Source organism: Oncorhynchus clarkii, chromosome 2 (genome assembly GCF_045791955.1).
Source record: "Oncorhynchus clarkii lewisi isolate Uvic-CL-2024 chromosome 2, UVic_Ocla_1.0, whole genome shotgun sequence".
NCBI lineage: Eukaryota > Metazoa > Chordata > Actinopteri > Salmoniformes > Salmonidae > Oncorhynchus > Oncorhynchus clarkii.
Genome location: NC_092148.1, coordinates 45,234,561 through 45,260,208, shown reverse-complemented (window position 1 = coordinate 45,260,208; position 25,648 = coordinate 45,234,561). Strand labels below are relative to the sequence as shown.

The window sequence follows — 25,648 nt, the reverse complement described above, 5'->3', positions numbered from 1 at the left end:
AACAGACAAGTTCCTTCTGGTTTCCCCTTTCCAGTTGCCTCTTCCATTTTTGTGGTAATGCTGCAATTAGTTGGTTGTAATTTTGGGTAGAGCAGACATTTCCATATGCTGTGATAGCTTCACGTGTGACATAACTCCACCAGTCCTATGTATGATATAATTTACAAAGGTTTACCTTTTCTTTTAAATGTTATCGAAAAATATATATATTTTTTATCAATTTGAGTTTAACCACAATATTTGTTGTATGATTTTTTCTGCCTTTAAGGTGGATTAAACTGAAATTGCAACCAACTTTCTATAGCTTGTTTAAAAAATATATATATTTTGAACAATATGATAACACTATTTTGAACAATATGATTTTGTTTTGAAATAACCGAAAGCGAACGGTTGTAATTGGAATAAAGGGAAAAATGCCATTCTTAATTTAATCATGGGGTGAGACATACTTATTAATTTACTAGAGAACGATTTCAGATTTAAGTATAACTTTTGTATGACTGATGCCTTTAGTGAGAGGTCTAATGCTTTAATATTTAATAACATTCTGCCCTCCAAATTCATATTCATTATATAAATAGGCCCTTTAAATTGGTCTGGCTTGCCATTCCAAATAAAATGTAATATCTTTTTGCTCTTGTAATTTAGTAGCAGGTCGTTAGGTGTAAGCATAAGCAAATAGGTATACTGTGATATGACTAAAGAGTTAATCAGGGTGATTTTTCCACAAATAGACAGGTATTTTCCTTTCCATGGTAGCAAGATCTTATCTTTTTTTGCTAACTTTCTATTAAGATGTCTTTCATTCAGGATATGTATACCGAGTATGTCCTCATCCCCGTCAGACCATAATATTGGTAAAATTTGAATTTTTGTGATCCAATACACTTATCATAATTTGTTTTTAATCTAGAGACCTAGAGATCCTCTATGAGGCCGTGGAGGGATTCTTATTGTGGATTTAAAAGACAAGATGAATCATCAGCGTACAATGACACCTAATCCCTTAATATTAATATTGGATCTAATTTTAACAGCTAACATTTAGATAGCAATAATAAATAGATATGTCGATAGTGGACAACCTTGTTGAACTTCTCTTGACAGTTTAAACTTTCTGAGATGTAGCCATTATTTACTATTTAGTACCTACCTTTAACCCATTTTTATAAGAGATTCTCTAAAATTGAAATATTCCAGTCATTTATATATAAACTCCAGTCATACTTTTATTTAACTAGGCAAGTCAGTTAAGAACAAATACTTATCTTCAATGATAGCCTAGGAACTGTGGTTAACTGCTTGTTCAGGGGCAGAATGACAGAATTATAATTTGTCAGCTTGGGGATTTGAACTTGCAACCTTTCAGTTAGTAGTCCAACAATCTAACCACAAAGTCAGCTATGAAAGCCAGGCCTGGTTTCCTTGATATTTCATAGTGTTATATATATTATCTCCAATGTATCGTCCAGGTAAAAACATGTCTGATTAGGATGGATAATATCTGACAAAACTTTTTAATTCTATGCGCTAAGCATTTAGCTAGAATTTTTGCATCACAACACTGAGAGGCCGCCCATTTTTTAAATGAACTGGATCTTTATATATACCACTTGGATCCTGTTTCAGTAATAATGAAATCCGACCTTAAGTCGGTTAAGTGTTCGTGTTTAAGTGTTCGATAATCTACCATTTATATAGGAGTGGTTAAACAATGCTAATAATGGTCCTCTGAGTATAGAAAAAAAAGTTTGGTATACTTCCACTGGTATGCCATCCAGCCCTGGAGTTTTCCCATACTTAACCTCTCTAGGGTATGTGGGACACTAGCGTCCCACCTGGCCAACATGCAGTGAGTTTGCAGAGCGCCAAATTCAAATACAGAAATACTCATAACAAAAATAAAAAACGTATTTTACATAGGTTTAAAGATGAACTTCTTGTGAATCCAACCACAGTGTCAGATTTTAAAAAATGCTTTACGGCGAAAACTTACCTTACAATTATTTGAGAACACAGCCAAGCAGACAAATCATTACAAACACTAACCAGCCAAGCAGAATAGTTAGAAATAGAGATAAAATGAATCCCTTACCTTTGATGATCTTCATATGGTTGCACTCAGAAGACATTAACCTGTTGATCCCACTTGAGACGCAGACGTCTCAAGTAGGCACCTGGAAATGCAAATGCGCTACGCTAAATGTACTCGTTAAAACTCAAACGTTCATTAAAATACACATGCAGGGTATTGAATTAAAGCTACACTCGTTGTGAATCTAGCCACCAAGTCAGATTTTTAAAATGCTTTTCGGCGAAAGCATGAGAAGCTATTATCTGATAGCATGCAACACCCCAAAATGCCTGAAGGCGACGTAAACAAAATAATTAGCGTAGCCGGCGCTACACAAAAACGCAGAAATAAAATATAAAACATTCATTACCTTTGACGAGCTTCTTTCTTGGCACTCCTATATGCCCCATAAACATCACTATTGGGTCTTTTTTTCGATTAAATCGGTCCATATATACCCAAAATAGCCATCTATGGAAACTGTGTAATTCAGAAAAAAACATTGTTTCAAAACGCTGCGTCATTTTTTTAAATTAAAAAAGTCGACGATAAACTTTCACAAAACACTTCAAAATACTTTTGTAATCCAACTTTAGGTATTAGTAAACGTTTATAATCTATCAAAATGATCACGGGGCGATGTGTATTCAATAGCTCCACGTCTTGAAATCATGGTCGGAAAACTTTCCTCCAAAACATCCTGTCGGAGACCGGAAGAAATGGAATCCCCCTCCTTTGTTTTCCCAAGAAATAACTCTCATGAAAATGACGACAATGGCGACATCGTGTGGAAGCTGTAGGAATTGCATCCGTGTCCATATTTAATTTGGTGTCCTTTAACTTCTTGAGCATACTTGACACGCAGACGTCCCAAGTATGCCCCTGGAAATGCAAATGCGCTACGCTAAATGCTAAATGTACTCGTTACAACTCAATCTTTGATCAAAATTCACAAGCAGGGTATTGAACTAAAGCTACACTCGTTGTGAACCTAGCCAGCAAGTCAGATTTTTAAAATGCTTTAAAATGCACGACACGTAAACAACAGATTTTGCGGTAGCCGGCGCTACCCAAAACGCAGAAATAAAATATAAAACATTCATTACCTTTGACGAGCTTCTTTCTTGGCACTCCTATATGCCCCATAAACATCACTATTGGGTCTTTTTTTCGTTTAAATCGGTCCATATATACCCAAAATAGCTTTGTATGGAAGCTGTGTCATTCAGAAAAAATCATTGTTTTTAAACGCTGCGTAATTTTTTAAAATTAAAAAAGTCGACGATAAACTTTCACAAAACACTTCGAAATCCTTTTGTAATCCAACTTTAGGTATTAGTAAACGTTTATAATCTATCAAAATGATTACAGGGCGATGTCTTTTCAATAGGTCTTCACTTGCAAAAACAATGGCTTCTAATATCTCCCTCAACTGCATCCGGGTGAAGACTGGGAAACTGGAGGTCAGATAGAAGGATTTTCCAACAATTAATTCAATTGAAAATTAGGACAATGGCGCCATCGTGCGGAATTTGTATAAATTTCAGGCAGATCGCCATTAAATTCTGTTCTCTTTTAATAACTGGTGGAAGTGACTTATGGAAATTATTTTTAGCTTTCAGAGAGCAGTTTTTCTTGCGTTTTTCAATGAAACACACGATCTGTTATAGTCACAGCCGTGATTTAACCAGTTTTATAAACTTCAGAGTGTTTTCTATCCACACATACTAATCATATGCATATACTATATTCCTGGCATGAGTAGCAGGACGCTGAAAAGTTGCGCGATTTTTAACAGAATTTTTGAAAAAGGAAGGGGTAGAAGTAAGAGTTAAACAATACATGCAAGTGGCGCATGGATATTATTTTCAGCTATCAGTGACCAGTTTTTCTTGCGCTTTTCGATGAAACACACGCTCTGTTATAGTCACAGCCGTGATTTAACCAGTTTTAGAAACTTCAGAGTGTTTTCTATCCACACATACTAATCATATGCATATACTATATTCCTGGCATGAGTAGCAGGACGCTGAAATGTTGCGCGATTTTTAACAGATTGTTCGAAAAAGGAGGGGGTAAGCTTAAGAGGTTTTAAGTTACTCAATAAATGTTCCTTTTGTTCGATAAAGTCTTTTTATATCCAAAAACCTCAGTTTTGTGCGCGCCTTTTCTTCAGTAATCCACAGGCTCAAACGCAGTCAAAACAGGCAGACAAAAATATCCAAATTGTATCCGTAAAGTTTATAGAAACATGTCAAACTATGTTTATATTCAATCCTCAGGTTGTTTTTAGCCTAAATAATCGATAATATTTCAACCGGGCAATAACGTTGTCAACGTAAAAGGTAAACAAGAAAGGCACCCTCTCGGTCGCGAGCATGAAAAAGCTCTGACACAGCAGTGTCCACTCATTCAGACTGCTCTTACTCCCTCATTTTTCAGAATACAACCCTGAAACAATTTCTAAAGACTGTAGTGGAAGGCATAGGAGCTGCAATTTGAGTCCTAAGTCAATGGATAGTGTAATGGCATTGAATAGAAAACTACAAAACCCCCCAAAAACGACTTCCTGAATGGATTTTTCTCAGGTTTTTGCCTGCCAAATCAGTTCTGTTATACTCACAGACACTATTCTAACAGTTTTGGAAACATTAGTGTTTTCTATCCAAATCTACAAGTTATATGCATATCATATCCTCTGGGCCCAAGTAGCAGGCAGTTTGATTTGGGCATACTTTAATTGCATCAAGAAGTTCCTCCTGTGTAATTTGGTCTTTCTGTACAGATGTTAATTTTACATTGTTAATAGGAAAAATCCATATAATTGGCTTCAGTTAGTGGAGATGGAGGAGACAAACTAAAACCTATGCTTAAAGTACTTTACTTCCTGTTTCAAAATGTAGTTCAGTGAATCATGTGTGACTCCATCATTTGTAACAAGTTTCAGTGGCTAGCTTATAGAGACATAACCCAAGACACTTGCAGATGTAATTGCTGCAAAAGGTGGCGCTTCAAAGTTTTGACTTTTGAGGGCGTGAATAGTTATTGACGCTCAAGTTTTCCATTTGTTTGTCTTATTTCTTGTTTGTTTCACGATAGGAGTGTTCCTCTGTCCAGTGTCTGTGTTATTTTGCCCATCTTAATCTTTTATTTTTATTGGCCAGTCTGAGATATGGCTTTTTCTTTGCAACTCTGCCTATAAGGCCAGCATCCCGGAGTCGCCTCTTCACTGTTGACATTGAGACTGGTTTATTGCGGGTACTATTTAATGAAGCTGCCAGTTGAGGACTTGTGAGGCATCTATTTCTCAATCTAGACACTCTAATGTACTTGTCCTCTTCCTCAGTTGTGCACCGGGGCCTCCCACTCCCCTTTCTATTCTGGTTAGAGCCAGTTTGCGCTGTTCTGTGAAGGGACTAGTACACAGCGTTGGACGAGATCTTCCGTTTCTTGGCAATTTTTCACATGGAATAGCCTTCATTTCTCAGAACAAGAATAGACTGACGAGTTTCAGAAGAAAGTCTTTATTTCTGACCATTTAGAGCCTGTAATCGAACCCACAAATACTCATGATCCAGATATTCAACTAGTCTCAAGAAGGGCGGTTTTACTGCTTCTTTAATCAGAACAATAGTTTTCAGCTGTGCTAACATAATTGCAAAGGGTTTTCTAATGATCAATTAGCCTTTTTAAATGATAAAGTTGGATTAGCTAACACAACGTGCCATTGGAACACAGGAGTGATGGTTGCTGATAATGGGCCTCTGTACGTCTATGTAGATATTTCATAAAAAAGTCTGCCATTTCCAGCTACAATAGTCGTTTACAACATTAGCATTGTCTACATTGTATTTCTGATCAATTTGATGTTATTTTAAAGGACAAAAAAAAGGGCATTTCTAAGCAACCCCAATGTTTTGAACGTTAGTGTGTGTTTACGGTCCATTAACATGTTTAAAATCATCCCTCTACCTTGATGATCTGTTTGGACAAAATGCACATTTGAATCAAAATTACTGTTACTTAATATCATCACCCCTTTTGCCCATGGGATAAATATATTTAGCCCCTCAGTCCTTTTTCCACAAAACTTCATCTAAACTTGTTGAATTAGTTTCCTGTAAACAGTAGATATTATATTCCTTCTCTTTTAGCCAGGTAAATACTGATCATCTTTTGTAATTATCTGCCAAGCCATTACACTCATAACTGGCTATACTTATTTCACCAATTACCTTAATGAGACACAAGTTTCTATTTCTATTTATCATAATACTGTATATGTTTGTAAACGTATCATTAAAAAGTAACATGACGATTGAGTGTCTGCATAGCTGTACCATGATATTTGCATTGCTACTAAGTAAAACCACCAATTGGTCCCCACTATTCCACCTTCTAAAAACCCTCCACATTTTCCCAGTCATGTGAAAACCGTAGATTAGGGCATAATTCATTTATTTCAATTCACTGATTTCTTTAAATGAACTTTAACTCAGTCAAATCTTAGAAATGGTGGCATATTGCATTTATATGTTTGTTTATACTGTATATTGTTGCTTATCCAATTTGAGGGGAATCACTCATTTGTTAGATGCAAGGGGGATCTAAATGTCTAAATGGTTTCTGTAGCCTGAGTCTCTTTGTCTTCCCTGCATTTCACTGACTCATTGCCGCATCTGTGTTTTAGATGGAAATATGGCAAAAGAATTTCATTAGTTGCACCCTCATATTTCTCTCCCTCCCTCCCTTCGGTCCTCTCCTCTCCATCCCTCCTCACCATCTCTCCCCACACTGCAGCGCCTCTTTCTACCTTGCTCTGTTCCAGCCCCCCCCTCCCTCTCCATCTCCCGCTCCATCTCTTTTGCTCTCCCTCTATCTTCCTCTCTCGCCCTCTATCTTCCAGCCTCTCTGAATGTGACTGTAGGTACACCCTGTGTATGTGAGTGTGTGTGTTCGTGTGGGTTGTTGTGTGAATTGCATGTGCCTGTGTATACAATGGAGGCACCTTTATAAAGTGCTCCAGATTCGGATATCTGAAACCTCCCAGCTTCCTCTGCTTCTCTCAGCCATCTCCTGCATATTTCCCACGTTTTTAAGAATCAGATTTTTTCCCGTCGGCATTTCCTTCGATGGCATCCTCAATCCTTTCCCCGGCATCTTGGATTTAATAAGTGGCCCTGTGGAATGAACCAGGCAATTTTGGAATTCTCTTCACAGTTCTGGTAAGAGCTTACTTTTCATAACATATTGACAGATGCAAGCAGAGCATATCATGGGATGCAGGGCTGATAAATGTACCGGAACAATATCTCTATTTAGGACAGGGAGAGAGAGGAAGATGGAGAAGGAGAAAAAGAGGTAGGGCTAAAGAGGGGGAGAGTACTAGGGAAAATCTGTGTTGCTACAGTGGTGTGATTCATTCTGTTAGGGCTGGGTAAAAAAATGCTACCCGAGAGTTGCTATCTGATATCGATCTTGTGTTATTTTCAGCCCCAGTCCCTCCGAGACAACTTTACATGCTCTGCCTGTCAAGGACAGCATTAGTTGTGCGATAAGTAGCAGGTAGCTGTTTTGCAATGTTGTTAAATGAAATCTCATTAAGGTAACATCAGTGGTTGCTGTAAAAATATTACGTTTATAGTGTGTTCGTATGTGTGCATATGTGTTTGCACAAGCATATTTCGACGCGTGCATGTGTTTGCGTGTTTGGTTTCTCTCTCAAGGTGTGGTAGTGATATTTATTGCCTCAACATTTGGCTTATAACAAAGTTATCCTCCTTCCTATGGACTCTCCTGCTGAGGTGGCAGATATACCAGCTGTCGTCTATCTTTGATTTGTCTGCTCTCCAGACGGTGATGCTTGACAGGTGCTAAGACCTCACAAAAGATTAGCATGGCCAGCATCTTGGGCCACCATAGGCTATAGGCTATTGTCTGTCTGTGTTAGCATACCACAACAGATACTGTAGTAATTATGCATTTATTAATGGTATTATGTTGTTTATTGAAAATCTGATTCAAAATATAGACCTATTAAGCCACTGATTCTGCAGATGACTCACAATGAACTGTAGTTTGTAGGTTAATGGTATTAGGAAATGGAATATTTCTTGCCAGGGAATACATTCTGTTCAGCTGGAGAATGAGATATATGAGGAATGAGGTATAGAACGGCAAATTTTACTGCTGCTGTTGTTGAAAATAGAGTGAAAACATGCTGCTTGAAAGGCTTTTAGGCAGACCTACATCTTTGGAGACATATATTTTGTTGGGGGTCGCCTTACAGTACACATATATCCATGCCGTCAAAAGAAAACATGTTAGAGATTGATAGAGGAGGCCTTGCATATAGTGAACATCTGACTGGTTTTCCTGTAAAGAACATCAATATTTATCACATTTCCCATTTCAGGGGAGAAACCACAATAACACACTGTAGGCTGGAAAAACAATAAAAGATCAATCATATTACCTTGCCCTGGGCAGAGTTAGTTTCCATCCCTATTTAATTTCATTTTTTTTAATCTGCACTCAGGCGGGGTTGGTTGGGTTGCATATTGAAAGTTCAAATGGCCACATGCTATGTATTTTCTCTTCAGACATACAACGACTGACTCTATTCTTTGTAAAAAGCATAATGTCATTCACATCCTTAAAACCTCTTAGAGCTACCCCCTACTTTTTTCAATTTCTGCCTGAAGACATACCCAAATCTAACTGCCGGTAGCTCGGGCCCAGGAGCAAGGATATGCATATTCTTGGTACCATTTGAAAGAAAACACTCTTAAGTTTGTGTAAATGTGAATTGAATGTAGGAGAATATAACACAATAGATCTGGTTTAGATAATACAAAACCATACGTTTTTTATTTGTATTGTTGTATCATTATCTTTAAAATGAACAAGATAAAACAAACATTCAGATAGGATGATGGGGACAATTTCAGTGAAAAACATAAGAAGGCAACAGTACTTGTGCAACGTTTCAGAATGATAACTTCCAAAATGAGTGTGCTACATGACATTTATCATGAAGTCACCCAGGTGTCCCACACAAGTAGCCCAAATGTACCAAGTGGCCAAATTGGTGACGGTATACATTTTGAAACAAATAACTATATACAAAATGGTATTCAAAGTGCTGTACAGAAACCCAGCCTAAAACCCCAAACAGCAAGAAATGCAGGTGTAGAAGCACGGTGGCTAGGAAAAACTCCCTAGGAAGGCCAAAACCTAGGAAGAAACCTAGAGAGGAACCTGGCTATGAGGGATGGCCAGTCCTCTTCTGGCTGTGCCGGGTGGAAATTATAACAGAACATGGCCGAGATTTTCAAACGTTCATAGATGACCAGCAGGGTCAAATAATAACAATCACAGTAGTTGTAGAGGATGCAACAGGACAGCACCTCAAGAGTAAATATGAACAGTTTAGGGTTCCATAGCCGCAGGTGGAACAGTTGAAACTTGAATGGCAAGAAAGGCCAGGTGGCCTGGGGACAGCAAGGTGTCGTCATGCCAGGTAGTCCTGACACATGGTCCTAGGGCTCAGGTCCTCCGAAAGAGAGAAAGAGAGAATTAGAGAGAGCGTACTTAAAATTCATACAAGACACCGGATAAGACAGAAGAAGTACTCCAGATATAACAAACTGACCCTAGCCCCCCGACACATAAACTACTGCAGCATAAATACTGGAGGCTGAGACAGGAGGGGTCAGGAGACACTGTGGCCCCATCCGATGAGACCCCCGGACAGGGCCAAACAGGAAGGATATAACCCTTTGCCAAAGCTTTACACAATATTGTGCTGCTGATGCCAGGTGCCATAGCAGTCTCTATCTGCTGTAAAGTGAGTATCAACAGGTATAATAAACAGATACAGTGGGGAAAAAGGTATTTAGTCAGCCACCAATTGTGCAAGTTCTCCCACTTAAAAAGATGAGAGAGGCCTGTAATTTTCATCATAGGTACACTTCAACTACGACAGACAAAATGAGAAAAAAAAATCAGAAAATCACATTGTAGGATTTTTAATGAATTTATTTGCAAATTATGGTGGAAAATAAGTATTTGGTCACCTACAAACAAGCAAGATTTCTGGCTCTCACAGACCTGTAACTTCGTCTTTAAGAGGCTCCTCTGTCCTCCACTCGTTACCTGTATTAATAGTACCTGTTTGAACTTGTTATCAGTATGAAACTCCACTATGGCCAAGACCAAAGAGCTGCCAAAGGACACCAGAAACAAAACTGTAGACCTGCACCAGGCTGGGAAGACTGAATCTGCAATAGGTAAGCAGCTTGGTTTGAAGAAATCAACTGTGGGAGCAATTAATAGGAAATGGAAGACATACAAGACCACTGATAATCTCCCTCGATCTAGGGCTCCACGCAAGATCTCACCCCGTGTGAATGCTGAGTTGCATCCAAAGAACACCATACCTACTGTGAAGCATGGGGGTGGAAACATCATGCTTTGGGGCTGTTTTTCTGCAAAGGGACAAGGACGACTGATCCGTGTAAAGGAAAGAATGAATGGGGCCATGTATCGTGAGATTTTGAGTGAAAACCTCCTTCCATCAGCAAGGGCATTGAAGATGAAACGTGGCTGGGTCTTTCAGCATGACAATGATCCCAAACACACCGCCCGGACAACGAAGGAGTGGCTTCGTAAGAAGCATTTCAAGGTCCTGGAGTGGCCTAGCCAGTCTCCAGATCTCAACCCTATAGAAAATCTTTGGAGGGAGTTGAAAGTCCGTGTGGCCCAGCAACAGCCCCAAAACATCACTGCTCTAGAGGATATCTGCTTGGAGGAATAGGCCAAAATACCAGCAGCAGTGTGTGAAAACCTTGTAAAGACTTACAGAAAACGTTTGACCTCTGTCATTGTCAACAAAGGGTATTTAACAAAGTATTGAGATAAACTTTCGGTATTGACCAAATACTTATTTTCCACCATAATTTGCAAATAAATTCATAAAAAATCATACAATGTGATTTTCTGGATTTTATTTTCTCATAGTTGAAGTGTACCTATGATGAAAATTACAGGCTTCATCTTTTTTAAGTGGGAGAACTTGCACAATTGGTGGTTGACTAAATACTTTTTTGCCCCACTGTATATATATATATATATATATATATATATATATATATATATATATATAGAGAGAGAGAGAGAGGGAGAGAGAGAGTACAGGGAACATAAGGTTGAATATATTATTATCGACCTGCTAGATCTACAGTCTCTTTTATATTATGACATTTCAGCTAGATCTACTGTCTCTATTATATTATGACAGACCAGCTAGATCTACTGTCTTTATTATTTTACAACAGACCAGCTGTATCTACTGTCTCCATTTCACTTTGGTCATTGTTGTGGGCCTGCTCTCCCCTCAACAGCCTCAAATAGGCTATTTCATGTGGGTTGGGGTGGGTCGGCAGACACACGCATCTCACATTTCATTGCATTACATTTTATATATTGCTTCTAAAATAAATAAAAAATCACAAATAATATTTTATATTATTCATTTCAAATAAGGGCATTAGCATGAGAAGAACTTACCAGTCCAAAACATGTCCTCTCTGTTCAAAAAAATATTCCTCCACTTGGGAATCGCTAAATGAATCGTCCTACAACAATATCTGTCTCACTTTTCCGATCAATTTCTTCTAAAATTGTTTGTACACCTGTATATCTAGACTTCGATTTAGCTTTCCCTGACTTAGTCGCCATACTGATAGATATATAAACAGCTGAATCTGCATGTTTACCAAACAATGCTGTGCGTAATATGCGTAGCTACTTCCGGTATAAAACTTCAATAGCGAATGACTCTCTTTATGCCGGAATTTACTACATGGGTTGGTCTTCCAACACATAACCATTGCATATTGCCGTTTACCTCAGCTCATTGGCTATCTACCCAGCTAGATTTCAAGACGATCAGTGGTCATTGGGTTAAAATACAGTCAATCAACGAAACAGTGGTCATATCATTGGTGCACAGTGATGTCATGAATTGTTGTCTTCAAATCGGTTTCTTTCAGTCCCGCGAAATGGCCCATCAGGGTTGGTTGTGTTACAAACAAACCAGTTGATTGCAATGAAACGAAACATGACTGGAAAAGTCACGTTTTGTGTGGGTATTTACCCTCAAATGTGTCGTCAAAAATGCAATGAGACGGAATTCACGACACAAGCGGTTCACAAAATGTTTCGTGTTAGGCTATAAAAACAGATTTTATTAAACAAAAGATCATTCATTGTGTAACAATGAGCATTGGGATTGCAAACAGACGAAGATCGTCAAAGGTAAACAATTTATTTTAATAATGCAGTTTGTGATTTTGTTAGCCTGTGCTGGTTGAAATAGTTTTTTTTTATGGGGCTCTATCCTCAGATAATCGCAGTAAATCTTTTTTTAAATCTGACAATGCAGCTGGATTAGCAAGATTCTAGGCTTTCGATACATGTGAGACACTTGTAATTTCATGAATGTTTAATATGACTATTTATGTAGCGATCACCGTATGTTGTGGAATATCTTGTTACTTTCAACTCTTTCGTTGGGCTCTATCCTCAGATAATCGCAGTAAATCTTTTTTTAAATCTGACAATGCAGCTGGATTAGCAAGATTCTATGCTTTCGATACATGTGAGACACTTGTAATTTCATGAATGTTTAATATGACTATTTATGTAGCGATCACCGTATGTTGTGGAATATCTTGTTACTTTCAACTCTTTCGTTGAAGGAAGTGAAGATGTTCAGGCCAATGCATGGTATAGCACCAATATGGTCTCATTAGAATATGTAAAAATAATGACATTTAACCAGCTTAGTTACTGTATGTTACCAATTAAGTACAATGGTAGTTACAGTATATGTGACCTATGCTGACAGAGGCAACATCCCTGTCTTATAAATCCAACTAATTATTTAGTAGTGATTGAAATTCCCAAGCATTACCTTGAGCTTTCACAACCACATTATGGGCATAGGTATTTCACCTGTGCGATTACAGTTGTACTTTTTAAAATACTTCTAGAATAAGTTGAAATGTTTAAATACTTTGCCTCCACACCTTGTTATTGGATATTGAACATTGCAGAACCACTTTTATTTAGTAAACTTAAGTTTACAATTTTAATTTAAAAACATAAAGACAAATGGCATGTACAAAATTGTGACTCGTTTCAGGAAATGTCGGGCATGTCATTACTTCACAGGAAAGGCATTCGAACTTAAATTTAAAAATAAAATCTAAATGCATTTTCTTTGGGCAGAAATGCTTTCTGGAACATGTGAACTTTCATGTGCCTTAATAACAAACTGATTTGCCATCTGTAAATACGAATACAATTGTCAAATTACAAGGCTAGCTGGTTTAGCCATGTAGCACGCTTCTGTCTATAACATAAGCTGTTCAATATGTGTAGGTACTCCTCTCTAACGTAGCTTTTTTTTAAAGATATCACATAGTATATCTGCAAAAGTGTTGTTCTCCACTTTCTGGATGACCGAGTTTTGAAATCAGTGGAATGCCTCGTATGAGTATGATAGCTAAGGAGATGGCAAAAATTCAGGCTTTTGATTGCAAATATGCAGAGGGAGTCAAAAAGAGAACACAGAAGGCTGTTGTATAAAACATCCACCTCCAGATTACATCTTCAAACTAAGGGCAACCATGGCATCCGTGACAGAGGGAGATGCATCCATCCATATATATGGGTAAGAGAGTCTAGCTAGTTATATTTTCAGATATTATACAATTCAAATTTGGTCAGAAAATCGTTTTCATTGCAAGTTAAAGCATACTGATAGCTAGCTAGCTAATGTTAGCTGGCTGGCTCGCTAGCTAACGTTATGTATATGATCTGTGTAGTAATATTATTCATATCGCAGAGTCATTTGCATTGCTAGTTATGGCCTAATATCTGCAAGCTACGTAAAACCTCTTGAAGCTAGGGGGGACTATTTTTATTTTAGGAAAAATAACGTTCCCAAAGTAAACTGCCTATTTCTCAGGACCAGATGCTAGAATATGCATATAATTGACAGCTTAGGATAGAAAACACTCTAAAGTTTCCAAAACTATAAAAATATTGTCTGTGAGTATAACAGAACTGATATTGCAGGTAAAATCCTGAGAAAAATCCAATCAGGAAGCAACCCATTTTTTTGAAATCCCTGTCTTTCTATGCATCCCTATTGCCCATTGAAAGGGATATCAACCAGATTCCTATTTCTACGTCTTCCCTAAGGTGTCACAGCCTTTAGATGTAGTTTCACGCCTTTATGTTGAAGAATGAGCGTAAACGAAGACATTGCGTAAGTGGCCAGCTGATGGCTCTGAGTGATTCTTGCGTAAAAGACAGAGGTAGCCATTTTTCCTTTCCTTCCACCTTGAGGATTGATTATTAAAAAAGTTTGCCATGCTTGTGTCGATATTATGGATAATTTGGAAATGTTTTCGTCGTTGTCGTGACCGCTATTTCCCGTGGATTTCTGAACATAATGTGACAAACAAACGGAAGTATTTTGGGTATAAAAATAATCTTTATGGAACAAAAGGAACATTTGCTGTCTAACTGGGAGTCTCGTCAGTGAAAAGATCCGAAGATCATCAAAGGTAAACGGTTCATTTGATTGCTTTTCTGATTTTCGTGATCAAGCTTCCTGCTGCTAGCTGGACATAATGCTATGCTAGGCTATCGATAAACTTACACAAACGCTTGTCTTGCTATCGCTGTAAAGCATAATTTCAAAATATGTGACGACAGGGTGATTAACAAAAGGCTAAGCTGTGTTTCGCTATATTTCACTTGTGATTTCATGAATATGAATATTTTCTAGTAAGATTATTTGACCGTTGCGCTATGCTAATTAGTGTAGTTGCTGACAATTCTCCCGGATCCGGGATGGGTAGTACCAAGAGTTAACACTGAACCTGGTTGGTTAGCTACCTGCAGATTCATGCAGGGGAGTAAAGTGTGAGTTGAAATTATGGTTTATTGTTTAGCTAGCTAGCTCGCTATATGTCTAAACAAAAGACTGCAGAGTAGCCATTTCACTACACCTTCTGCATCATGTGCATGTGACAAATCAACTTTGATTTTATTTGATATAGTGTGTGTTTACCAGAGACGGGAATGTGAATAACACCTGCACCAAAGTCAAATTAGGATATAATGTTAGGCCAACGATTCTCCGGTAAAATGCCCTGCATTTATTTAGTCACAATCACAACTGTAAGCTATTTTCTGCAATTGGCTCGCCATTAACTTGTAAATAATGATCTTGTTGTGAGTTTATTTTCCTGTAATAATGAAGATAAATGAGCTAAAGCGAAGACATTGTCAGCCACATGATATAGTTATTATTTGAATTGACTAGCCAGCTAACTTAACATTACCAAGCTAGCCAACAAGCTAGAAACTAACCAAAACATTGTTTGGAAAGTTTATTTTAGTTATGTGGTTTGCTAGATTGACATATACTATATTCATTTTTAAACGGGTGTATTTATTGGTGTTAAAATTCACTAGTGATGTTATTTTGGATCACAAGGCTGCTGATGTCATGCAGCCTGTAGTTTTTGTGTTTATACTTTTTCATAACGACAACGACAAGTTTGATGTTGGACGACAATAGAATGTTCATGATGTCACTGCGACAACTGTCGATAGAAGTAGTATAAACCAGGCTTTAATCTTGAAATCTTTGGTTGTGTAGTACATGGCCTCACATGTGAATCATTCAAGAGATGGGTCGGGATAAGTCTTAAGAGGGTGTGAACGATGTTGACTGGGTGTAAAGAATAGCTCTCCAGTAGGTTTACCAAAACATTAATTGGCCATTTTCTCAAAAGTGAGGTTACAGTTTATCAACTTTCAAAGCATACACCACAACTGTACTGTATGGTACACCCTTTTGTAGCTCTGAGTCTCTACTTGTATCCTTTTATCTTGCTACGTAAGACTGATTCGATCCAGTCGGTCACAATTATTGGCACCCCAGAATTAGTACTTGGATGCACAGCCTTTTGCCAAGATAACCGCAGACAAACAGTTTTTCAATTTCAATTTATTTGAGAACAAGTAGGGAATTATTTATTTGGCCGTCTGATTTGTTTGTACATAGGTCACTTCTGTTTTCTCCAAAGGAAAGTGATCACAAGGCAGTAGACGGCTTCTGTGGAACACTCTTTTTCCTCCTTGACCATTCTCTCGTTTCACGTCAAACACCGGACTCTCAGGGTGTTTTCTTTGAAGGACTATGTGGACTTAATCCTCCCAGTTCGACCTTAGTTTGTCTGACCCTTTCTCTTTCAGACAGGTTTTTCACAAGGACTCTGTCTCCGGGCTGTAGCTCCTGACCAGGGACCTTCCTGTCGTGGCTAATGACTTTTCCCTTTTTCATCCCCTTTTGTGGCTTCATTTGCAGCGATGTTGTATCCCTCTTTCATTATCTCCTGCCAGTTTCTGACGTAGTTGTCATTCCTGCCTTTTGCGCCATTTACTTCCAGGATGAATAGCAGGTCGATGGGAAGCCTTGGGGACTTTCAGAACAGAAGATCGAAAGGAAAGTACCCTGTTGCCTCTGAGCATGTGCAATTGTAGGCATGCACTACCTTGGGAAGTGAGGTTTTCCAGTCTGCCTTTTTCCTTTTCCGTCAGGGTCCTCAACATTCTGAGCCGTGTTCTATTGAACCTTGCAACTTGACCGTCCCCTTCAGGGTGATAAATGGTGTCGAATCCATGTACTCTACTCAGTTCTTTTAACCCCGTCAGCAGCTGGTTCTCAAATTATTTGCCCATGGTGTGAGGGATTTTGCTGGCGAAAACAAACTTCAGGGTCAAGTCGTTGAAGATCTTCTCAGCGACTCTTTTTGCTGACTTGTTTTTTTCTCATTGACTGGATTCCAGGTTAGCTGACTCCTGACTCCAATTAGCTTATGGAGAAGTCATTAGCCGAGCGGTTCACATACTTTTTACAACCTACACTGTGAATGTTTAAATAATGTATTCAATATAGACAAGAAAATACAATAATGTGTGTGTTATTAGTTTAAGCACACTATGTTTGTCTATTGTTGTTTCTTAGATGAAGATCAGATCAAATTTGATGACCTTATTTATGCAGAAATCCAGGTATTTCCAAAGGGTTCACATACTTTTTCTGCACTAGTGTAGGGTCGCTCAGGGTGATATGCACGTTCAGAGATGGGATACAACCAATGTAGTCATCATATGCGAAGCCCTCACATTCTTCATGCAACGTCTCTCTCACTTTCTCTCTCTGTTCCTCTGTCAGGGGTCCACATAGACTGGAGGGTCCCACCTTGGTCCGTTGTTTTTCACTTTGATGTTGTTCTCTTTCTCTTTCCTGTGCTGACTCACTGGGGCTAGGTTGACTGTAGAACACTTGCAGAACACTGGCTTGGGAGTCTGGGAGTCAGCGGCGGCAGGATACAAAGCTTTCACTGTCTGTAGGTGGCCTAGGATGATGCGCTGGTTGAGTACGATGGGGTGGTTGGTGTTGTTCGCGATGGTAATAGTGACAAAGACTTTCTTCCCATAGGCTGTCTTAATCAGCCCCCCCAGTCTCTTCCAAGCCATGGGGGAGAGGGTATAGTTCACTGGGTGTGAATAATATCTCTTGACCTTTGAACTTGGCTCCAACATGTGTAGTTACACAGATAGTTATGACTTTGTTGGCAGACAGGAAGATCCTCCTATGGCTTGTTCTCACCAGTCCCACATCTTCACGTTCCTCAGGAGTGCGGATGAGCTTCAACAACATCTTGGATGTCCTGGCTGTAAGAGAGAATGCAGCACTCACTGTTTGGATGGTGTCTGGTTCTGTGTTGTGACCGGTGCTGCGTGCCTTCACCACCTCCTCAATAATGTTAAATCTGACGATGGGGTTGTCTGACACAAGGATGGGAGCGGTGATGGCTTTGAATGACTCTCTGCTCAGTTTGAACTGTACCTCAATCCAGCCAGTGAAGGGGATTTCATTCTGATTGGCTGCCAGTTCCGTCAGTATTCCGGGCCCCAACAGCTCTTCCGTGGCTCGGAAGGTGGTGTGTGGGAGGCATTTCTTCCTCCAGGCATCGTTGATGATGCTGGCTTGAGCTCCAGTGTCCCACAGGCCCTCTACTGTGATGTCATCAAGCTTGCAGCTGACTAAACATTGCCTTCCAATCAGATTGATGAGCTGTGTTGTGCAGTGGCCTCACATAGTTCTAATCAAATTATATTGGTCTCTTACACATGGTTAGCAGATGTTATTGCGAGTGTAGCGAAATGCTTGTGTTCACATATTGACTGGGGATGGGAGCAGTTGTTGTGGATTTAGTGGTGAGTGGTGTGTTTAGTCTACCTGGTTGCTCTTGTAGTTGCTGTTTTTTGTGCTGGTGCTGTATTCTCTTGTGGTTGGAGAGTCTGGCTCTAGGTGGGACACAGGGTTGGAGCTACTGTTGATCCCGTTTCAGCAGCCCATTCCCATTTCCCGTCATCTGCCTTGGCTTCCTGCAACCACTTGACATGTGGCCTGTCTCACCGCAGCAGAAACAGTGGTAGCACTGCTCACTTGTGTGTGCCTCTTGACACTCCACACAGCCCCGTGGTCTATGGCTTGTCTGTGTTGTAGGTCTGAATAAGAGGTGTATCTCTCCCTGGTGATGGCTGAGTAGTGTACCTTAGTCCCTGTGATGGCTGAGTGGTGGTCTCCATCGCTAGAGGAACAGGAACACCTTCCTCATCTTCCAGACGTCAGACCTCATCCCCCAGACGTCGGACCTCATGTCTTCTATGAGCTGGTGGATTTCGGATGTGATCTGTGGACCTTAGGATTAAACTCTCTTTGACTTCACTTGTCCTCGGCATCACTGGTCTGTATCCCTTCCCCTCTGCGGGACCTTGGGGTTGGCTGCTAATGTCAGTCTGGAGCTCAAACGCGTGGACCCATCCCAGATTTCATCCTCTTCTTCGTCAGAAACAGTGATGTCATTCACCTGGAACTTTATGACATATCTTAGCAGTCCGGTTTCGATGAAAGGCAAACTTTTGCTGGATCAGTCGTGGCTGTTGTCCTCATCATCCCTGTCTGTGGACTACCACAGTAGATTCTCCCTCAGCTCAATGGCTCAGAGGAAGTTATTGGCTTACTCTCGGGGCTCCTGTGACACATTCATTAGTTTGTGATATAGGTCAGATGAGCGGTCTTCTTTATAATTCCCCTTTAGGATGGTTTTAGTATAGACAGCGTCAACCCACTTTTTATTTCCAGCATGTCACGGAGCTGAAGTCCAGGGCTCACTGCTCTAATCACGGCCTCAATTACCTCAGTCTCGGAGTGTCCCTTCCGGAGCCTGGCCTCAATCTGATGGAGGAGATTGGTGTATGTCAGCCTGTCTCGCTGTCCCCCTTCTCCTATCTGTCCTTTATTTTGAACTCAGAGTATGACGTGCTGTGACCTGAGGTGCTGGGGTAGGATGTGGTGTGGACTGTACCTCTGCTCCATGCCTGAAGGGTGTGGCCGTCTCACGGAGGCGTCTGATCTCTTCCTCCAATGCTCTGAGCTTTTCCTCCTGGACTCTCTGTTATAGGACAGGCTGTGTCTCGAGGTCAGCAATGCGGCTGTGATCAGGAACTATCTGTTTTGTTTCTCTACTCCTCTGATTTTTTGCATGAATGAGAGGACGTGTCTCAGGTACTCACATGTCATGTCCTCCTTCTCCTTGTCCTCAATGTCATTTATTGTCATTTCAATCACCCGGATAAGACTGTGTCTGGTTTTATTTGAATAACCCCCTCAGCAAGACCAACACATTAGAAATAGTTGCACAAGTCAATGAGTTGGTGCTGTTCCAGTTAGTGTAGGATGGCACGACAGGAGGTTGGTGGTACTTAATTGATGTTGGTAATGTCTGGAGCGGTATCAGTGGAATTGTATCAAATACATCAAACACATGGTTTCCATGTGTTTGATGCCATTCCATTTGCTCCATTCCAGACATTATTATTAGCCATCCTCCCCTCAGCAGTGGCACTTCATCATGTATGTTGTCGATTTTTAGCTCTTTTTGTATTGATGATGTTGTTCTGATGCTTTCTCTAATGTTGATCCTAGGCACCAACATAAATACATTTATTTTATTTATTTTGAAGGTCTTGGCCTATTTTCTTCAACTCCACCACACTATACAGTATGTGTAACATTTTGGCAAGCTAGCCTAGAGAAGATTCTACAAGCAAAGAAAGGTAGAACCATCTCATAAGAGAGTATTTCCCAACCTTGGTCCTCGAGTACCCCCAACAGTACACAGTTTCGTTGTAGCCCTTGACGAACACGCCTCATTGTAAGCTTGATGATTAGTTGACAAGTTGAATCAAGTGTGCTTATCCAGGGTTACAATAAAAATGTGTACTGTTGGGGGTAATTGAGGACCAAACATACCACACAATTTCATTTAGTTTCCAAGTACTACCAGTGCCATGATTATTGAGAAAAATATTTGGGTTTATTCAATACGTAATGCATTAATGCATAAATTATATATTATGAAAAAATGTGGGATATAACAATTGTGAGAAATGCAGTTTCTTTAGACATTCTCTTTAGACACACTATACTTAACATGTTGTCAAAATAGCCCAAGGTGTCATACAGTAGTATTGTGAGTCATCAACAATGTGTCTGAGGATGTTCTGACTTCAAAATAGCTGGAAGGGTTCCAATTGTCATTAAATTAGAATGTTTATTATCATTGTATATATGGCATATCAAATCTAGCACTTAGATTTAGTCATTTGCTATGAATATATTCAAGTTATTGGATTCTTAGCACATATCCAAAGGTGTTTCAACCTTGAAAATAGCCTTCATTATGACATGACTCTAGGTCACTTGGTATTCTAATCAGGACAACACGACTTGAGATATGTTATCAGGCTGACTCGACTCAGGTTATGAATAAGGTAGAGTGAAAGTGCATACAACCCAGCAAGCATGGATTGGCTTGTTGCTAAAGGGGCGTCAGTTGCCATATTCACTTCCAGATAAGCCATGGAACTAGGCAAAGGAGCTGGGTTTTGTTTGGCTTAAGGGCTATGTAGGATAACAGAAAGTATTAGCTTACTGGGTTGTTCCGTTTGATTTCAATCACTTTTTGAACCTACCCCTTTTGATTTGAACAAAACTTTCTATATACACTGCTCAAAAAAATAAAGGGAACACTAAAATAACATGTCCTAGATCTGAATGAATGAAATATTCTTATTAAATACTTTTATCTTTACATAGTTGAATGTGCTGACAACAAAATCACACAAAAATGATCAATGGAAATCAAATTTATCAACCTATGGAGGTCTGGATTTGGAGTCACACTCAAAATTAAAGTGGAAAACACACTACAGGCTGATCCAACTTTGATGTAATGTCCTTAAAACAAGTCAAAATGAGGCTCAGTAGTGTGTGTGGCCTCCACGTGCCTGTATGACATCCCTACAATGCCTGGGCATGCTCCTGATTAGGTGGCGGATGGTCTCCTGAGGGATCTCCTCCCAGACCTGGACTAAAGGATCCGCCAACTCCTGGACAGTCTGTGGTGCAACGTGGCATTGGTGGATGGAGCGAGACATGATGTCCCAGATGTGCTCAATTGGATTCAGGTCTGGGGAACGGGCGGGCCAGTCCATAGCATCAATGCCTTCCTCTTGCAGGAACTGCTGACACAATCCAGCCACATGAGGTCCAGCATCGTCTTGCATTAGGAGGAACCCAGGGCCAACCGCACCAGCATATGGTCTCACAAGGGGTCTGAGGATGTCATCTCGGTACCTAATGGCAGTCAGGCTACCTCTGGCGAGCACATGGAGGGCTGTGTGGCCCCCAAAGAAATGCCACCCCACACCATGACTAACCCACCGCCAAAACGGTCATGCTGGAGGATGTTGCAGGCAGCAGAATGTTCTCCACGGTGCCTCCAGACTCTGTCACGTCTGTCACATGTGCTCAGTGTGAACCTGCTTTCATCTGTGAAGAGCACAGGGCGCCAGTGGCGAATTTGCCAATCTTGGTGTTCTCTGGCAAATGCCAAACGTCCTGCACGGTGTTGGGCTGTAACCCCAATACCACCTTCATGGAGTCTGTTTCTGACGGTTTGAGCAGACACATGCACATTTGTGGCCTGCTGGAGGTCATTTTGCAGGGCTCCTCCTGCTCCTCCTTGCACAAAGGCGGAGGTAGCGGTCCTGCTGCTGGGTTGTTGCCCTCAAACAGACCCCTCCACGTCTCCTGATGTACTGTCCTGTCTCCTGGTAGCGCCTCCTTTCTCTGGAAACTACTCTGACAGACACAGCAAACCTTCTTGCCACAGCTCGCATTGATGTGCCATCCTGGATGAGCTGCACTACCTGATCCACTTGTGTGGGTTGTAGACTCCGTCTCATGCTACCACTAGAGTGAAAGCACCGCCAGCATTCAAAAGTGACCAAAACATCAGCCAGGAAGCATAGGAACTGAGAAGTGATCTGTGGTCACCACCTGCAGAACCACTCCTTTATTGGGGGTGTCTTGCTAATTGCCTATAATGTCCACCTGTTGTCAATTCCATTTGCACAACAGCATGTGACATTTATTGTCAATCAGTGTTGCTTCCTAAGTGGACAGTTTGTTTTCACAGAAGTGTGATTGACTTGGAGTTACACTGTGTTGTATAAGTGTTCCCTTTATTTTTTTGAGCAGTGTATATTCGCGTATGATAGAAGTGGTCAGAAAGTAACTTTTTCAACATGAATACCATAACATTCAGGAGATAAAGGTGCTCAAAATTGACACATGTTGCATACCCCACCAACCATGTCTTCATCACTGGAAAAGTTAAACAGTTGAATTTATATAATATACAGTGGCTTGGGGGAGTATTCACCCCCTTGGCATTTTTCATATTTTGTTGCCTTACAACCTGGAATTAAAATAGATTTTTGGGGGGTTAGTATAATTTTATTTACACAACATGCCTAACTCTTTGAAGATGCAGATGGAAATAAGACAAAAAACTGAACTTGAGCGTGCATAACTATTTACCCTCTCAAAGTCAATACTTTGTTAGAGCCATCTTTTTAAAGAATTACAGCTGCAAGTCTCTTGGGCTATGTCTCTATAAGTTTGGCACATTTAGAAACTGAGAATTTTGCCCATTCTTCAAGGCAAAACTGCTCCAGCTTCTTCAGATTGGATGGGTTCCGCTGGTTTACAGCAATCTTTAAGTCATATCACAGATTCTCAATTGGATTGAGGTCTGGGCTTTAACTAGGCCATTCCAAGACATTTAAATGTTTCCCCTTAAACCACTCAACTGTTGCTTTAGCAGTATGCTTAGGGTCATTCTCCATCCATCATTCCTTCAATTCTGACCAGTTTCCCAGTCCCTGTTGTTCTCAGGGGATGGTGTTCACATGGGATGGTCTTCTCGGGGTGATGAGAGGTGCTTGGTTTGCGCCAGACATAGCATTTACCTTGATGGCAGTAGCTTCTTCCATAAGTTTGGGGAGTCTTCTACATGCCTCCTGGCAAACACCAAACGTGTTTGCTTATTTTTTTATTTTAGCAATGGCTTTTTTTCTGGCCACTCTTCCGTAAAGCCTGGCTCTGTGGAGTGTAGGGCTTAAAGGGGTCCTATTGACAGATACTCCAATCTCCACTGTGGAGCTTTGCAGCTCCTTCAGGGTTATCTTTGTTGCCCTCCTTGCCTAGTCACTGAGCTTTGGTGGGTGGCCCTCTCTTGGCAGGTTTGTTGTGATGCCATATTCTTTCAATTTTTTAATAATGGATTTAATTTTGCTCCGTGGGATGTTCAAAGTTTCAGATTTTTTTTCTGACCCAACCCTGATATGTACTTCTCCACAACATTATCCCTGACCTGTTTGGAGAGCTTATTGTTCTTCATGGTGCTGCTTGCTTGGTGATGCAGCTTTCTTAGTGGTGTTGCAGACTCTAGAGCCTTTCAGAACAGGTGTACAGTGCCTTGCGAAAGTATTCGGCCCCCTTGAACTTTGCGACCTTTTGCCACATTTCAGGCTTCAAACATAAAGATATAAAACTGTATTTTTTGTGAAGAATCAACAACAAGTGGGACGCAATCATGAAGTGGAACGACGTTTATTGGATATTTCAAACTGTGATAGTCTACTAAGGGGTACCTACTACCATTTTTGTCACATGGAGCAAAACACTGTGTGACATATCTACCCCCCTCACCCCTCCCCAGCCACCACCCACCCCCTTAACCTATCAGGACCTTCCATGAGCTGCTTCACTTCACCTCCTGAGATGTTGTCCACTATCTCAAATCCGAAGGCCACAAGCTGTGCCCTAGACCCCAGTACAGAAACAGCCCTCGTCAGAGTGGTAAACGACCTCCTCATGTCAGCTGACAGTGGACTTTAAACATCCTCATCCTCCTTGACCTCAGTGCCGCCTTCGACACGGTTGACCACAGCATCCCCCTGGGTCGATTGAAGGAATACATAGGTCTCGACATATGGTTCACCATTATTAATTTCCAACCGCACACAATAGGTTGCCATAGGAAATGCCAAGTCAGAACCCACCACGATCACCTGTGGCGTCCCTCTTAGGTCCCATCCTATTCATCATCTACATGCTCCCCATTGTCTTCTAATCAGGAAACATGGCATCCAATTCCACTGCTACATTGACGACACACAGATCTACATAAAAACAACCCCAGACTCCCTATCTTCCAAAAACACCCTCACCAGCTGTCTGGATGACATCAAGGCGTGGATGTCAAATAGATCGGAGATGGCAAACCGCCAATATTTCGTAATTGTCAAGGAGGATGATCCCCTCAACTCTATTTTTGGACCACAGCAGGAGCCTGTAAACTTCAATACATAATGTGAATACCATCGCTTCTGCTCAAGGTTAACTCTCAGACTTTTTTTGTGTAAAGAGGATTATGGAGTATGGCCAGGCTGGGCTGAAGAAGGAAGGATTGGGTGTCAGCATGAGGCTCCACTACTAAAGTAGGCCAGACTCAGGTGAGCATGCTACACATAAGCCAAATTGGAATAGATACTAGTAGTAGAGAGCCAAGTGGTATCAGTGAGCTGCCTGTGATCTCTACTCAAGGGTTTTGGACAGCAGTATTAGCAGAATAACTGGACAGGGATTCTGAGGGAGCAATAGACAGGTTTTTTAAGAAAATGAATGGTCAGAATCGCTGAAATACTGTATTGTGAAAATAATGTATTTACATGGTGTTGGTAACTACAGTGCACCACAATTTGAAGCAGGTCATTTTGTAGACTTAATGGAAGTGCACCTCCCAGACATCCTATCTGCCATTTCTGACGTTTCTGTGTGGGGCTCAGCAATTGATTACTGACTGGTCTTTTTGTCTGAGTAAATATCTATAATATATATACCCTTCTCATCACACCGATTGATTGAAAAAGAAATACAGAAATATCTCATTTAGATAATATTCAAACCCCTGAGTCAATACATGTTACAATCACCTT

The 25,648-nt window shown here is 40.4% G+C and overlaps 1 protein-coding gene across 1 annotated transcript in view; it reads left to right on the top strand.

Annotated features, from left to right (window-relative positions):
* The first annotated feature begins 7,095 nt into the window (after positions 1-7,095).
* Positions 7,096-25,648, top strand: part of LOC139368361 (leucine rich repeat and Ig domain containing 1a) — a 258,993-nt gene continuing 240,440 nt past the window's right edge. The window contains exon 1 of the mRNA XM_071107149.1: positions 7,096-7,302. The gene's annotated coding sequence lies outside the window, so the exon portion shown is untranslated. The remainder of the gene's footprint in view (positions 7,303-25,648) is intronic.